This window comes from Pipra filicauda, unplaced genomic scaffold, assembly GCF_003945595.2.
Source record: "Pipra filicauda isolate LSUMZ 115617 unplaced genomic scaffold, ASM394559v2 scaffold86_size2582843_pilon, whole genome shotgun sequence".
NCBI classification, from domain to species: domain Eukaryota; kingdom Metazoa; phylum Chordata; class Aves; order Passeriformes; family Pipridae; genus Pipra; species Pipra filicauda.
The window spans coordinates 2,081,285-2,097,977 of NW_024105053.1; the positions used below are offsets into that span (position 1 = coordinate 2,081,285).

The following is a 16,693-nucleotide window of genomic DNA, read 5'->3' on the forward strand; positions in this document are numbered from 1 at the left end:
CTAAAATTATTTTTCAGCATAAAATATGTACTATGATAGAGGACTTCTCACTAGGGCTCAGATTAAGAATTATGTGCAGAATATTGTTCCTGTTATTTCCTGCTGAATTTTTTCGTATGATAATATTACTGTTTAGGAAGTGATAATATGTGCATGTTACAAGTTAATTGTAAAAGCCCCAAATGGGTAATTTGATTGTGCTACTAAAACAATAGTAGTCAAACACTCTGGTCTGGGGTTGCCAGTTTTAAATTATCGTGATTGTTGTAAATCATGCAAAGGAATTGTGGGAAATGGAGCTTTCAGCTTTTCATTACAAATCCCTATTTTCTGTCCAGTGAGCTAGGGGAGAACAACACTCACCCGTCTAACAGGCTGCAGTGGTGCTTTACAGACCATTGCTCCTAGCAGTCCAGGTCAGTAAGAGTGGGATGAGGGAACATGCCTGTATTTTAGTATCTTTGAGAGCACAGTGCTTCTTATTACGCAGATTTGCAGCTAAGAACTGAGTCCATCTCTCCATATAACTGATGCATAAGGAGCCACTGGCAGTTTTCCGTGTTGGGAACCATGCATTTATTACACATATTCGTAATTAGCTAGTCAGCACCAGACACAAGAAGAGCGTTTTATATGTGCTCTTCTTTACTGTATGAGAGATGTTTCTCCTTTTTGCTTTCAAAAAGTAGAATCCAACTCCAGAATACCTCAGCTAATGTATTCTCTGCCATTGTGTGGTTACACTCATGTACCAGAGGACCCCAGAGCAAGCTGTAGAAACATTCTGAAGAATCAGGAGGGGAAAGTAGCACACTCTGAAGATTTCAAGTAGTGTGTAGAAGGAAATAAATGTTAACTGAAAAATGAAGTCTTAATATCTTCCATTTTCCTGCTTTTTATTTTATACATTCAGGTGTTATCCATGTTGTTGTTATCGGTAGGACTGAGGCGCAGGCTATTCCCAGGAAGCCCTTTTCCTGTTGTCAATACTCTGTACTTGCTGTATAGTGATTTTAGGGGGTTCACTCTGCTTCTGGGGGCTTGTTTCTTCTTGGGGTGTTTAATAAAATGGCACCTGAATATAATTAGTTTTTGATTAATGAATTCTGAGCTAAGAAAAAGGAATAATTTAGTTGGTAAGTGACTGAACTGCTGGCTCAATGGATAACCCTCCAATTTTTTTTTCCCTGTCTAAAAATGAGGTAAGTTGTATGAGTAATGTCAAAATCACTATTCTGCAGCTGAAGTGCATGGTATTTGGGTTAGTGTCTCTTGCCAGTTATAAGACATTCCTAATGCTTAACTCTACCCTGATCTTTCCTGTGTCATTTGTACTACTGGAGCACACCATATGGCCACGATGTGTGTGTGTGGGAGTTGGGATTTCCAAGATGCTAGTGCCTGCATCTGTCACAAATATGTGAAATGTTCTGGGATTCCTAATCTGTTTTTTCTGACTACTACACTTCACTGACTCTGTTTGGTTCACTACCTGCTTTGCTTTCCTTAAAAGAAAAAGAATATTTAAAAAGAAAACCGTATTAAAATACTACTCTACAGAAATTTACATCTGCTTAAGTACATGGCATGGAAACATGTTCATCTCAGAGGAAAAAATACAGCAGTCATTCTAATAATAAACACAAATTATTATGAAAAACAGCCTACTGCCATTTTATTTTCATAAATGCATATTTATGAAATAATATAGATAGAAGCTGTCTATAACTCAGTTCAGTTAACAACACAGAGGCTGATATGTTTTGATTAATCAGAAGCCAGTGTGATTTTGTTCTTAGTGTGGAGAAGGCTCCTATCATTTAAAAGCATTAGCTGTTTGGGCTTATCAAGATATAAGCAGTGGTGGTGAAATGCTTTCTGATTGCCCTGATTTACTATTATTTTGGCATAAAATAAAAGAAACAAAGTAACTTTCAGTAAAGAACTCTTTATATCAGATAGAGGCACTTCAAATGGATAGCGTCCCTAATATCATGCCAACCAAATTTGCCTTGGCGTTCTTTTGTGTTGACATGGCAATAAAAAAAATGGGCCTCAGCTATATGAAATCTATTGCTAAAAATGAGATCAGTGGCTTATGAACTCTTAACTCTGCTTTGTGTAGCTTTAAGAGCTGTTCAAGTAATTTATTTTCTGGCAAGAATTCACTTAATTTTTTTTTAATTACTTGAAACACCTGGAAAAGATGGGGTTATTAATTCAAATTTGCTTTGGCCTTTCAATATTTTCTTTTACTTCCAGCTTTCAGCTGTCCTTTAACCTTTTAAAATTAGATTTAGCTCAAATTTTAAATGTAAAATGTCTTTAAACCATTGCCTTTTATTATATAATAGATATAGTAGTACTTAGTAGAACTTAGGACTTAGTCAGTACTAAGTTCAGGGGGAAGAAAAGAGAGTTTCTACAGACTTTTTTTGCATCTCAGTTCTGTGAAATTTGATTTGAGTTTACAGTTATTTTAAACTTACTCCCAACTGTATTTTTCAGTGTGACAAGATTAATTAATTTGAAGTAAGAGGTAGGAGGAATATTCTCAGGGGTTTACATATAGGCAAAGGTGGTGATTCCGGGTGAGATTTCCAATAGATAAAGGGGAAGGAGGGAGCACTGTGAATGTAGAAGTGAGGAGCTCCATGGAAGTTATCACCAGAAAAAAAACAGATTTGGGGTTTTCAATCAGAAGAGTGAGCAAAGAAGACTGAGATTGGATTCAGATTCTGAGTTGCCTCCAAAAACAGATTGTCAGAAACTTTCTTGAGGTGTAAAAGATCCATCCTTCAGAGTCAAGCCCACAAACTGGAGGATGAGACCTTCAATGAGTGGACACGCTGTTTGATGAGTTTGACATGAAAATTGTGGAAAGACTCATGATAGTTCTGGGCTGATAGGACAGAGAATTTTGTAAGATTAGAAATACTGAACACATTTGTAATGGAAAAGGAGAGGCAGAAGAGCGTGGAAGGTCAGAAGAAAGCATGAAGACAACGAAGAGAGGGGTAGTAGGACACAGAGCAAGAGGAAGGAGCTGAAGGACTTAGACCAAAAAAAAGTTTCATCTACTTAATACTTGAGAGAAATCTTCAAATTGTTTTGACACTAATCCACTCCTTTCTTGCTGCCTCAAAAAGGAAAGAAACCACAGGGGAAGAGTCTTAGATGAGTTCTTCTGGCTGGTGACCTTGTGGCAGCACTGGGACAGTGGCCCATCTGGAGTAGCTGTTAGGCAGCTTCCTGTTATCTTTTATCTGTGCTGTTCAGAGATCTCTTGGTAAGTGGAAGATTGATGTGGCCCATAATTACCTTCTCTTTCCTGGGCTTAAATGTTGACTCATAAAGTGAACGCAGAGTTTGTTCAGTGTTCTGCCAAATGCCTCTGAAGCACTTTTCGGGTACCTAGAAAAGAAGCTGGGCCTCTGTAGCAGAGCGACACCACCCATGCTGCCAGAGTGATGCTGTCCTTGAGTCATTGCCCACATGGGAAGAGCCAACCTGGGGCCAGCCTGGAGGCAGGCTGTTGATCAGTACAGACTGTGTCATCTCCTGTGAGTTTTGTTGGTCTGTTTTGAATCTTTCTGGGCTATTTTGAAATTTTTTGCCATAGACTGTCTACTGGCTTGTGGTGAATGAGATGTGCAAATTCTGGTACACGACATCAAGCTGCCTCACCTACATATCTACTCTACCTGACTTTGCTTGCCTTTTGTCTTACCCTGCCTGGGCAGTCTTTCTCATCCCTTTGAACTAAGTGTACATAGCGAATATTGTGTTAAGCTCTTAATTTCTCTACATGTTTCATTCCACTCTCTTCCCAGTCTGTTTTAGACCTCCAATCTTACTTTTTCTCACCTAATTTTTCTTATGCACAGTGAGTGTCATTTGAGCTGTTTCTTGCACTGTCAGAGTTGAATCCATCTGTGCTCATTCACCTAAGTCCTTATTCATACACTACCTTGGTGGTGACAGGTGAGATGTGATAGGTCCCACCACATCGTATTCATCCAGCAGCTGAAAGATGCTTAGGAGCCATTCCAAGAGTATGAACTCCTTTTGAAAGATGGGACTGTGAGAGGCATGACATATATTCTACCTGCCAGTCTTGGCATATCCCATAGTCATTGTGGCAGCTGGAACATACTGAAGAAAAGGGTCTGTGGTATGCTTAGGAAAAAAGAGGATGTGTTGTTAGTTTGAAACTGGCTTTTCTATGTAAATTAGCAAAGTAATTCAGTTTGTTATTGGGGTGGAACTCTTCTAATTTCTCCTGATGGGCCTCATTTCAGTTGTGGTTAAAGGAATGGATTGCTTCTGGTAGGAAAAGCTATCACAGGATAATCTCATTCTGCTTCAAGAATTCTGTGCGAATTCTGTGAACTGGCTTTCACAGATGGATGGGTATAGCTGATTTGATCTCTCTGCTGGGCTCTCTATAGCAGGCTAATAATCCTCAGAAACAACAGATTCAAGGGATGGTAACTGCATCTTGCTTTAGTATTTTGGTCTGATTTTATGTGATAATTTTCATACAAAATTCATGGGTTTGGAGAAAGGCACTCACTGTGGTGAGAAGCACTTCCAGCTTCTCACACTGCTATCACAACTCAAGTTGCTGGAAACAGTTTCTTTCATTTTTAGATTCATGCTTGATCATCTACCAAGATAAACTATATTTTGTAAAAGAATCAAATCACTAATCAAAAGTTACAAGTCATAAAATTACCAAAATTTGCTGATGTCAACATGTGGTCTAAGGACTTATGTGGTACTTCAGAAGGAAACAAAGCACTCTGAAAATTTCTCAAATCCATTTATCTATATATTTTTTCAGATCTGTGACCAAATGCTGAAATGATACTTCTGTCTTTAAAAGTATCACTATTGTGAGTTTTCAGTCTGACAGTGATTCATGCTGCCCTGGCAATCTAACTGCTGTCCACTGTTGTAATTCATTATTTTTGGCAAGGCAAGGTAGCATGCACTGGAGTTATGAAGAACAAGTTGAAGTGAAAGTTGAAGTATGCTGCCTTTTCTCTTTTTTTTAAAAAAACAGTGTTTCTATTCAGTAATACTTATTTTTTGTTTATCTGTATAGATCACTTGTTTTCATTCTGAGTTTGGTATATTATTTTTTCAAATCATGTTCAGGTTTCAGAAAATTGATTTTTCTTTGTGCCCGGTACAGAACTGCTTACAGAAATAACTGCTTGTAACTAATCTTTTTAAAGACTCACACTGTAACAAAATGGAACCCTTGAATCCCTAGTCTAGATTCTTAAACACTGACAAGGTAAATTAGAACTTCATTAAATTAGTGATTCAGTAATGGAAAATGAGGATTCCATCTTAGAAGAACAGATGAAGAATAAATGAACTTTACATTAAACTTACCATTAAGCAGAACAAGGAATAATAATTTGCATCTGTATAAATGCACATGCTTTGTGGTAGACAGTAGTTATTATGCCCAGAAGCAATCTCTGTGACATCTCCTAGTCACTTACTGTCAGCATCAATTAGTCCACTGTGATGAAACTTCTGAAATAACCTGAGCTTAAGGAGAAATGAAAAACCCACATTTTTTTTGCTTCAGCTTCTTTTCCTGTTGTAATAATTGTGAGTACTTGATAACTTGCATGTCACTTTTATACAGAGGAAGTAAAGTTTACAAAGATGGTGATAAACATACCTTAGAAACATACCTTAGAAATGCAACAAAACTGCAAATCCCTTCATTTTTAATGACATCATTTACCATCTAGTTATAAGTGTCTCATAAGGAAGTTATTAGAGATTATCTGATTTGGCACATGAGAATCTCTTCAGGGACCCCTTGTGATGTCTGCATACTGAAATGGGAAGAGGAAGTACTCTATGTTTATTTTAATTGAAAGTGTTAAGTGAGTTTACCTGATTCTCTTTTGCAATTACGTGGCATTTCTGACGTGTACTATGTAACCAAACATGAGAAAATTGCCAATAAATACTTACATGACATGATGTAAATACATAAGTAAATTTATATTTCTAATTCAGTCTTATATTGGGTACAGGCTAGAGGCTGTCTGAATTCTGCCATCAGTGGTGTTCCTGCGAGCCTGTGAAAATAGGCCTCTTTGGATTCCTGAGTCTGATTTAAGATTGTTGATTTAATATTTTTAGAAAACAAGCCTATATCAATGGAGAAGTATTTGGCTGAAAATGTGAATTGCACAAGATACATATTTTCACTTGACACCTCAGGTAAAACATACTCTGGAGGAATTCTCCACCCCACTCCTATGTATATTCTGACTATTCTCCACCCCCCAAAAAAACCCACAAAAATTTGTGCCACAGATACTTTCTGTTTCCTAGTTAACCACATGTAAAGAAACCTTAATTTGTGATACTGGTGCTCTTATAGTTGGACTCTGTTTTTCATCAGCTGGGCAGCATGTTGTCTTGCACCTTTCCTGAGATGTATTAAAAATACTTCAAGCTAAAGAGGCAGCATGGAAGCAAATATACATGAAAATCAGAAGCAGAACTTAAAATAAATGACAGCTGTAATAAGAACTCACAAGATGAAACAGGTACAAACTCATATCATATACATAAAATCCTACAATTTAAACATATACATATATGCAAGCCAAGGCAGTCCTAGGGAATATGAATGGAAGGCCTTTAGATTAAATGCTCAGATTTCCCAAGTGCCTCATTGTAATCAACTTGCAGAGAGATATTCTGGAGCTGTGTTCCTTCTGTTGATTAGAGTAATAACCAGAAGCAAATGGGGACTGCTTTTAAAATAGAATGGAAGAAAAATATGGAATATGGAATCAACTATATAGTGTCATTTTGACATGGGATATCTCTTCTGGGTCTCTATTTTCATGGATGTTACAGGCCAATAATACCATGTATAATCTTTCTTGAGTTAAGAAGCTGGATTTGAGATCTCCCCAGATGAAATATTTGTTTCTGAAATAAAATGTTTAGCGCCTTTGCCTGAGACCTTTAAAAGATTTTTTTTTCTGATCTATTAGCTTTTTTTCTTTTAAGGTCATTCTTCAGATTTAGATTTTAGAAACTAGACATTTTGAAAGCATGAAGAAAGGGGAGACTAAAACCAGCAAGAAATGTGTCTTCTTAAGCAATTTTTAGAGTTTGGAAAGCTGCTCTTAAAAGCCATAGCATATATCGCTCCTCTGGCTTCGTTAAACAGACAGCTCTCTAGCATTAAGAGTATTTGTTTTCCAAAATTGTAGAGGATTGTCATAAGAGAAATATATTTAGAATATGAAAATACATAAAATATATATGTAGCTTGCTAGTAATTCATCCCAGAAAACTAACAGAGGGCAATAGAAAAGCCACAACTAAAATGTGAATTTTAGTCACTCTTGCTGCCGTCTTAAATGAAATCTCAGTAGTAATTGTTGATGAACAAAACTAAGATCAGTATTTTCTGTTAACAAAATGTTTATATTTAATGTGATTAATACATTCACTCGTATTCGAGTAGTACTAGAAGCCATGAGTATCTCAGCATTGCAGGAACAGCTGATCAGGCTTGGATGCCTAACTCAAGGAACAACCCATGGTTGGGGATCTAGAGGATGGAAGGCTTCATTTTAACCCTTCAGCCCTTCTTCATACATATGCACTTGCCAGCTGCACTTGTTGCTCCTGGCTGACTTCAGCATCTTTCTTCTTAGCAAACTTGGATAACCCCCTTTCTTTAATGGTTAAGGTATTCACATGCACTCTTTCTTGATAGCACCAGTCATGCTGACCTTGGAGCTGAATGCTCAGCAGTGTGGGTTTTAGGCGTTGCTCTGCACAGCCAAGTGATGTCCAGATTCCCTGACTCTGCAAAAGGCCTGAGGAAGTGCAGTTCAGGACTGAAAAGCTGAGAATGTACTTCAAAAGTATAGAAAGATCTGTCCATTTTGCTACAGAATTTTGGGTGAAATACACTCACGAAGCGTTGTGTTTCTTCTGTCAGTGAAATCTGACCCCTGGGAAACTGAAAAGGCAAATGTTAGATTTTTTTGAGGAAACAGAAGTGACTGAGCTACTCACAGAGAGGCTGTTTTGGGACACAGCAACAAAGTGGGCTTTTTGTATTTGCTGTTGAGTGAAGGGAAGTTTGAAGAAAGCGACCACTCACAGGTCTTTGTTTGAATGTGAGCCATTTTTAGAACTTAAAAAGCTAGTAATTTAAAAATTGAGATCTTTAATAATGCTTAGGGTAGCAGCTGCAAGACTTAACAGCCAAACTAAGCTCAAACATAGCAATGATGGAGATGAGGTAAATTTGCTACTGTCCCCTACAGTTCTCTCCTTTGTTCTCAAGAACAATGTCCTAAGGTTACACCATTTCAAAAAGTAGGGAAAAAATGAAACTATGGAGGTTGTAACTTTGCCCAAGTTACATACTAAGGCACCAGTAAGCCTAAAATAAAATTTGTATCTCTCAATTTCAAGCCCTGTATTTCAAAGCACTACACTATTTACCCACTGTGCTAGTTGTCATGAGCTTTTTGATCCAATATATATTGTTTGTATATTTCTGTATTAACAGTTTGCCAAATCATTCTATACACCATGTTTTTTCTTATAGCAGTAACAATTTTGGCAAAATGCATTTAACAGGTGATTTTCTTTAAATTCTTTATTTCCTTTTGGAAAATTCTGTATTTTCTTTCTTCTACCTTTTTACAGTCCCAATTCCCTGAACCACAGTTTTTATCTTTGCTTTAGTTAATAACTTTGTTTTTCCATATCCATCAACATTTTTTTTTGCCTATTGAGAAATGTTTAATGAAAAATAAGATGAAGATGTCAATAGGAAAGGGAACCTTATTATTCAAAAGCTAGGCTTTCCTGTTTTGCAGAAAGTTATCTGGAGCTGGCTGATTGTGGCTCAAGAATGCAATTGCCATCCACTTGCAAAAGGACAGATATAGTAGGATATATAAAGCTGAAAAAGAGCTACCTAAAGAAGTAAGGAAGTTTCTGCTTTGCTTTCAGACTTGGACTAACTGGAGAGAGTCTGTTGAGAATGAGTCCCTGAGGATGATCCGTAATCCAGAAAACTTAGTTGAAAAATAGGTTTGGTGTGATCTAGAGAGGTAGGGAAGTGTAACAGTCTTCAGGTAGGTAAAAGACTATGAAAAGGGCAGGGATAATCTGATCTATAGTCTTATGGGGGCAAGGCGGGGAAGTAGAGAAATTGAATTGTATCAAGAGAGGCTTGAGGTACATATCAAAGTAACTTTCCTAGTGGAATGGGATAGATGCATTGGGATAGATTACTTGTTGAGGCTGCAAAATCTTCACAGGTCTTTGTTGGTGTTTAGAAAAATCCAGTAGTCAGAGATGAGAGTCAAGCAAGAATTAATTCATCTGGCTGTGAAGAGTGGGATTAGACCATATGATGCCTGACAGTCTTATGCCACCATATTTTCTCTATTTCTGTTACAGCTGCTTGTACCTAGTAATTTATGTGAAAAGCAAATTGAAGTGATGGGTATTTTTAATTATTATTATTATTATTATTCAGCCTCTGGTAAATTCCAGTTTTCATTTTGCTTCAGCCTCGTAAAAGATTTTTTTTCCTTATTTCCATTCTCGATTCATCATTATGTCTTATGTTTCATTGAAGAGCAATCTAGTGTTTATTGCTTCTTCCACATATGGATTATTATCAGGTACAGTAATCCATTATGTATTTTTCTCAATAAACTAGGGCTTTTATCTTGGTTCTAAAAAGTTGTCCCAGACTTCAAGCAACATTTTTAGGTCCATGTTCTTTTGGCGTTTGTTAGTCTCTTAAGTGTGGACACTAGAAGTGGCTACAAGAATCCAGTAATACATCTTTTTTCTAATCTTGTGCTCGACATTTCTCTGTTAATTTATCAAGAAACTTTCCCTTTTAAGTTATTGATATGTCAGCAACAGTTTCAGGTGATAGAGTTCTGGATTTCCAGCTGTCCAGATCTCAAAATACTGTCTGTAAACATTGACTAAACTATTTTTCATAACATTCCTCCACCCAAGAAGATCATTAACTGTAGCTGGGAAAATGACATACTTCACTTATGGAAGACAGTCTGAATTTCTGGATACCACAAGAGCTATCTTGTATATCAAGTGAAATTGCTACTTACTTAGAAAGTTTGGATTTCTTACCTGTTTGCTTCCTTTACAACACTGATGGGTTTCTTTTAAAAAGCTGAAGAGGTGTATTAATTCCTATATTTGGCCTTGCACTGTGGTGCAGACCTCGTGAGCTATCCTGTCCACATATACACTCGTAAGCATAATGCAGTGGAAAACATAAATTCATTTTTCATCTCTACTACAAGTGCCAAAACAAATATCAGTTGTTACTCAGATTAGTGCTGCTAAGAAAATGTTCCGGTTATTGTTATGTCAAAGAGGCAAAGACTGCCAAGTCTGTGAGAACAGAAATGTGGTTCAGTGAAGTATTTAAAGCATGAAGGGCAAGATTTATTGTTAGACTCCTAAGGATATGAATAAGTTCAGAGGGGGGAGGAAAGGCTCTAATTTGGAACTAGAATGTGATTCCTTGTCCAGTGTATGCTGGTGAGGAAAGTGTAAAGATTAGAGGACAAAAACAGATTAAAAGCCTTAGCTATTGAATAGAAGAGAAAGGGAATGATGATGGAAGTTTTGTAAGTGTTTCCTTGAAAGAATTTAGGGAATTCCTGTGCAAAGGAGAGAGTTGGTGAGAGATGTTAACGAGTGAGTTCACAATTGCAAGAATTATATTTCAGCTGAGGATGTGAAACCTCATTGTATTAGAGAAGTAGAGTTTGAACTTAAGAAAGATCATAGAATCACACAATATCTAAAGTTGGAAAGGACCCATAAGGATCATGGAGTCTGACTCTGCTCCTCACAGGACCAGAGACTCCTGGCATTGTCCAGACACTCTTTGGACTCCTGACAGGTTTGATGCCATGACTGCTTCCCTGGGGAGCCTGTTTTAGTGGCAGATCACTGTGTTAGTGAAGAACCTTTTCCTAATGTCAAATCTGAACTTCCCCTGGTGCAGCTTCATTCCACTTCTTCATGTGCTGCCCCTGGTCACCACAGAGATCAGCACCTCCTGCTCTGCTGCCCCCCATCAGAAAGGTGTACACATCTGTGAGGTGCTCCCTCAGCCTCCTCTTCTCCAGGCTGAACAAGCCAAGTGACCTTAGATGCTCCTCATAAATCTTGCCCTCAAGGCCTTTCACCACCTTGGTGACCCTCCTCTGGACACACTTTAACAACCTGATGTCATTCTTATGTTGTGGTGCCCCAAACTGCACACAGGACTTGAGGTGAGGCCACCCCAGTGCAGAGCAGAGCAGGAGAATCCCCTCCCTCGACCACCTGCTGATGCTTTGCCTGATGCCTCCCAGGACATGATTGGCCCTTTTCACTGCCAGGGCACTGCTGACTCATATTCAACTTGCCAGCAAATGGATGGAATGACTTAAAATGGAGAAAACTTAAAAATATATATGAAGAGCCCATTTTTCCTTCTGTTTGAGATAAATATTTTCAAAATGGGTTTAGGAGAAAGCAGTTCAAGACTCTCAGCAAGTGCCACACATCACAGTTGATGCAACCTAGAGAAATTAATGAAGTGCTTATCAGATACAATTAGAATACATCTCAGGCAAACTATGTTTTGTTGTCCTTTGAATTTAGTTGTTGAGGAGTTGTTTAACTAGAAATGGAAGGAAGTAAAATACAGGAGAAATAGAATAAAGAGAAAATTAGGATTCCTTAGGCCAAATCTTAGAAGTACAAATGTTCTGGAAATAGTTTGTCGCAGATGCCAGAGATCCTCTGTTGCATCTGTTGGTATCCCAGCATAATGGAGGGGCAGAACTCCTGAACAGTCTCTTAGGACTTGTGAATCCAGGTCATGTGTCTGGCTGGAAATAATACACTCTTTGTCAATGGTCCATGCAATCACGAGGTGTCCATAGTTTGCCATCTTTCTTCCAAAGCCTGTTATTTATACCCTCATCTTTTTTGTCTGCTGCCTGCAGCTTTTGAGTTATGTAAATATACAGAATTGTGGAATTGTGGAATTATTAAGGTTGGAAGGGAACCCTGAATATCATCTAGTCCGACTCTCCTGTACAGAGCAGGATTTTATTAACGCAGTTGTACTGAGCCATGTCCATCTGGGTTTTGAGTAGCCTCAGATTCTACAATCTTTCTAAGCAATCTGTTCTACTGTTTTGTTACCTCTTCAGGGAAAAGGTTATTAGGGGAGATTTAAACAGCACTTACTCTTGGACTGCATCACTAGTGACTAACCCTCAGCTGGACTTTGTACCACTGCCTGAAACCCTTTGAGCCAGGCATTTCAGCTAGTTTTCAGTACATTTCACTGTACTCTCACCTAGTTGGTACTTCATCAATTTTTCTATTAAGATTTTACATGGGACAGAGGTGAAAGCCTTTCCAACTTTTTTTTATCACTGGGTGTTTCCTTAGATGCTCTTTTGAAGACCAAAAGAACTTTTGGCACATTTGGGCCCATACCGTCTTGTCCAGATTATTATTTTTTGGTACGTTAGCTTATGACGTAATGAGAAGATAATAAAGGGCTAAGATGCTCACATCCCAATGAGGGAGTGATGAGTCTGAGTGTGTTTCTTATTTTGTGAAGCAAACTAGTCTGGATGGGCCCTCTCTAATTTGAGTGCTGCAATCCTTTTGTTTGCCATGTGGGTTACAGTAATATGTTTCTGTCAAAATATGTGTCTCTGGAAAAAAAGCCTCACCTGTATTGTTTGTTCATATGAATCTGTGTTCTCCTTTTGCTGAAGCTGCAGTTTTTCCATTTAGAGGGAGACTGCTTCTCATTTAACTATCTAGCTCATTACCTAGGTACACTAGAGCCTATTTTTCACACCTGTCAGAGCCAAGTGTAAATATAACTTTGTGCTTGTGTGGCTTGTTCTAAACTACATTACTGCAAATAACAATATTGCTGCTGGCATTTTTTGTGCTATCTCCACTTGCTTCTGTCGCAGGTGGAGTGACTCACTTCACTTGCTAGAGAAAAGTTACAAAATGTTTATTGATGTAGAGCACCGATTTGCAAAGTTTGGCCAATGAGTCAGCAGTTTAACGATGTTGGATGGCAATGTGTATTTGATTGTTTACAGCACAGAGGATGGGGTCAGACAAAACTGTTCAGGAGAGCCTCCCACTGAGTCATGAGGTTCAGAAAGGATCCCCACACGTTCTAAATTTTCTGAGGGGAGTTCAGATATGTCTGGATTCAGACTTAGTCCCAGACTTGGTCAACAGTTTATACCTGAAGAATTGTATGTGCACAATCAATATTTTACGTCAAGATTCCAAAGTTTAGCATGCTACTAATCACTTACCAAGAATCTTTTATGGCAAAAAATCTCTCGTTCTTAAGGAGTAGCCTTGAGAGGTGTCTGTACTCAAGGAGAGAGCCTGACATGCAGCCTGCTGCCCTGCAGGAGAGCTGGACAGGCCTTGGGCTGTCCACTATTTATGGAGTAAGGTGATTAACCGACAGTCATATTTGTGTAGCAGCCATATTTCAGTTGGCACATGCTCAACTAGCCCTTAGCTGTTCAGCAAGACTTAGGGCCCTTAGATGTCAAGCAAGATTTATGGCCCTGAACTGTTGTGTTGATATCTGTAAGCCAGATGTAGCCATCACAACCACTGCTGGTGTCTGTTGCTCAAGCAGAAAAAGGCAAGGGTTGGAGCACATTGTCACAGCTGCCAAGAGAGAAACAAAATGTTCTGAGTACAATCAGGTAATCAGAAGTTAGGACACTTCCTTTGTTGCCCATAAAGTAGCTAAGAGATCTTTTCTGCTCTTGAGCAGGATTTCAAAATATTTTGGAAAGACTACTGGAATAATTTTCTTTGTCCTGTTGTAAAAGGATTCTGCTTTGTCATTAAAAGGTCATTTCCCCTTGTTAATGCCCTACTGAGTGTTTTGTAACAGGAATTTGTCAGTAGTCCTTGGTAGCTTACTTCAGTCAACAGCTGGCTTAGACTTTATGTTTGTTTCAGACTAAGCTGTCCCTTTATTTTTGGAAAAGAGAGGCTTACTGATCAGTTATTCTCTCTGAAATTCAGAGTTCTTTTGAAAATGAGAAATTAAATGAACAAGACTCTGGTGGAATTATATATGCAGGCTCTTTCAAAAAATTGGCATAATAGCACTTGGCTGTGCATATTACGGGGTAGAACAGGTTAGAACACGTAGGATGATATATTTTATAATAATATATTATTTTGGGGTTTGCATGAAAATTACCTTCTGTTCTTTTCAAATATATGTTTAATTTTTCTGTAAGTTCAATGATTTTTTCATTTAGTAGTTGGGTAGGTGTTGTTTTGGTTTTTTTAATATAAAAACAGAGGTGACAGCCTTTTACCCATTGCACTAGAGAAGGATTCCAGAGAAATACTAATGAAATTTTCATTCAGAATCACATTTTGCTTTCCATTATTTATTATTTAGTGGTTTATCCATACATTAAAATTATACACCTAAAAGGAAGACAGTTCTATGGATGTGAAAAAATTCCTCCTGCTCTTTGTTCAGCTAGTATTAACTCAGTCAAAGAAAACTCTCTTTTAAAATGTTGCTTTTTTCTTGTTAAGGTCTTATTAAAGCTATGGCAGTGTGACCCCAGAACATTCTATCTGAATCACAGAATCATAGAATCAGCCGGGTTGCAAAAGACCTCCAAGATCATCAAGTCCAACCCTTGATCCAACACCACTGTGGTTACAAGACCATGGCACTAAGGGCCACATCCAGTCTCATCTTAAACACCTCCAGGGACAGAGAATCCACCACTTCCCTGGGCAGCCCATTCCAATACCTGAAATTTTCTGTAAAGAATTTCTTCCTAATATCCAACCTAAACCTCCTCTGGCAGAGCTTAAGACCATGCCCTCTTGTCCTACTGCTGGTTGCCTGGGAGAAGAGACCAACCCCCACCTGGCTACAACCTCCTTTCAGGGAGTTGTAGAGAGTGATGAGGTCTCCCCTGAGTCTCCTCCAGGCTGAACAGCCCCAGCTCCCTCAGCCTCTCCTCATAGGACTTGTGTTCCAGTCCCTTCACCAGCCTTGTTGCTCTTCTCTGGACCTGCTCCAGCACCTCGAATGTACACAGTATTTCTTTAGGTGTTATTTGTGGGGTGTTGCAGACTGCCTTTTTTTTTTTTTTTTTTGGTGGTAATTTAAAGAGTCTGATACTGTGAAATCTGGACTTCTTTTCATAGTCCCACCCACTAGAAACCAGATTATTATGAATTATTCAAATATTGTGGGCACCATGGCCAACTTTTTTAAAATGCTTTTAAAAGCTGACTTGCATCTTTGGGAAGAAGTAATGTTCCATGTTGAATTCCTGTTATTTTTATTAAACATAGAGGTAACTACTAATTCAAAACCATTTTGGGTGCTGCTGCTGTGCCAGATATCATGGCAGTGATAATGTGCTTAGGAATTCTGAACATAACAAGTGATGTGCTGCCTTTTTTTTTTTTAACAGCATGCCATTTTCCTGAGATTCAGACACTTTTCTTTTAGAGAAAAAGGAAATGTTATTTTCTTAAAATTACCAATTTATAAGTTACCACACTGCACTTTATTCTCTGAAGTAGTCATAGGAGTAGTGAGGTACTACTCATCCGCTGGGTGACTCAGAGATTAGTTCCAGTGCAGGTGATTTTCAGCAGGAATGTGCATTAAGAATGAGCGTTGGTCAGTCACCCTGACGTCTCTTTGCCATTTAAATCTCTGTTGGTGCATTTTAATGTCAAGGTTAGGACAGGGTCCTGTGGCTTGGCAGGCCCTCAGTGACACGGGTTTTCAGGCCACTGCTGCTGTTTGAGTGAGAAGCCCAGGTGCTGCACTCAGGGCTGCCAGGCAGACTGCCCCGCTGATAGCCTTCCCTGAGGCATAGCAGTGCCAGGACACCCATTTGGATTTTGTTGTGTTGCCCTCCCACCGCAGGTGACCTTTGCTGTTTCAGAACTCATCCCTTGTCTGTTTCTCCTGCTTTCATGTAGGTGCTGGGATGGCTGGAGAAGGTCACGGATTGCAGTTGAGCTGAGGGAGGCGTGAAGCATCATCCATCCCCTGCTGACATTTGAGGTAGTGTGATAACTTTTATCTTACCTGTGAGTGCCTTTATTACCAATGTTGGCTAAGCAGAGGGTTCAATAGTAGCCTGTAGCCCTGCAGATAATCCTCACAGATCCCATGATTCATTCCTGCAGGAGGTGATAATTATAATATGCAGTATACAAAATTCTGATTGGGATCTAATTGTCATGTTTTATTACCCAGGACAATAGAGATCTGTGAATTAACACTATCAAATTCAATCCTGATTAAATTGATGGCTTTAAGCCCATTTCTGTCAACTTCTAGTAGCCAATATTTGTAGATAGAGGGCTTGGTGGCTCTTAGAAGTGTTTAAAGGCTATTTCCCATTGTCAGAGAAAAATTATTATATTGCATTTTAATGAGACGGTTCTCATTTACAGTGTCATTTAGGGTATTAATTGCCTGACTTTGTAAATGCACATTCGTGAAGAAAATAGAGAAAGAAAGTCTGTATTTCACAAGCAAGGGATAAGG

General features: G+C 38.6%; 1 protein-coding gene across 4 annotated transcripts in view; it reads left to right on the forward strand.

Moving 5' to 3' along the window:
• Positions 1-16,693, forward strand: part of GHR (growth hormone receptor) — a 162,063-nt gene that overhangs the window by 62,290 nt on the left and 83,080 nt on the right. For 3 of the 4 annotated variants that reach the window (XM_027745719.2, XM_027745721.2, XM_039390753.1), the window contains exon 2: positions 16,120-16,204. The gene's annotated coding sequence lies outside the window, so the exon portion shown is untranslated. Of the gene's footprint in view, positions 1-13,771; positions 13,842-16,119; positions 16,205-16,693 lie in introns of those variants that run through there. The other variant, XM_039390752.1, reaches the window with a different exon arrangement.